This window comes from Saccoglossus kowalevskii, chromosome 9 (assembly GCF_978046115.1).
Source record: "Saccoglossus kowalevskii chromosome 9, keSacKowa6.1, whole genome shotgun sequence".
Classification (NCBI taxonomy): Eukaryota; Metazoa; Hemichordata; class Enteropneusta; family Harrimaniidae; genus Saccoglossus; species Saccoglossus kowalevskii.
The window spans coordinates 13,049,946-13,051,204 of NC_140649.1; positions in this window are offsets into that span (position 1 = coordinate 13,049,946).

Sequence of the window (1,259 nt, forward strand, 5' to 3'; positions counted from 1 at the left end):
GTTAATTTGTTTTTAAAATCACAACAAATCATGCACTTGATACTGTTGACTTAATAATATATAGTATAATGCAATAGGTTATTGAACATAGAAGATGACTCGTTTTCAAAATTCGGTCTAGACCCTTATCACGGGTGCTAATGAAGTGTGTGCAAACATTGAGCCCAGGCTAATCACCCAAAATACCATTGTACTTGATGTCCATTTGAAAATTTAACTATTATATTCATAACTATTCTTCTGTGACATTATTCTTGAGATAAAAATGGACTGACAATGAGACTCTGTACTACATCCTGTTCTTATAAAGGCAATATCCAGGATTTTAATACCTTGAACAAACAAACAAGACATTCACTACTAAATCTTTGAAAAGTGTGCAACCCCAAAAATATTCAGCAACTGACTTTCCACCAAAAAAAGTCACATAAACAGCTGGTTACTCCAAAAAGTCACAGGGAGTTACTCCAAAAAGTCACATAAACAGCGAGTTATTAATCCGAAAAAGAGCCTGTCTTTATGAGTGGGGTTAAGCTCAAACATAAACAAAATTCCCATTTTAATAATGACAACAAACTAAAGTTTAGTCTTCAAATACACCCAAACTATAACATTTTAAATTGAAATACTTAACCAGTAACTTTTCATAACATGTGTTATAAACTGTAGAAGTTTATGTTGAAGGGTTGATGGAAGGTGATTTTAAAGTGGCTAAGACACAGTCAACTAAAAAATACCCATGATGCTCTGCTTTATTTTTATATTTTGCTATTTTCTCTATTAAGAATGGTTTAATGTGTTATGAAAATTATCTGTGAAAATATTCCACGACTACTGCATGTGTACAAAACAGTGTTGGGTGGTTCAGTAAGTTATATGGGGGGGGGGGGGTCTAGCATAGCGCTCCATGTGTGTAGCTAGCTGACTTGGCAGTGAATGGCATGTTTGTTTGTTCACGGTATTATAATGCTGGACAATAGTAGTGTTCATGCTACATGAAGTACTGGCTAAGATTTTAGCTGATGTTTGCATTTTGACTAGACCCAATTGCATCCATGCATTGGGAGGGCCAGTCCTTAGCACGGGCTAAGGGGCACTGTTTACGAACGCAAAATTTCTGCTGCTGACATGTTTCATTCTAATTTATGAAGCGAAGTGCACTGGAACACGAGCGTAGACAGACCGACTTATTTGGATGCACAGGAACAGTATATAACGGTGTTACAGAATGCAGAGTTTTATTAGTGCATGTCGTAGAC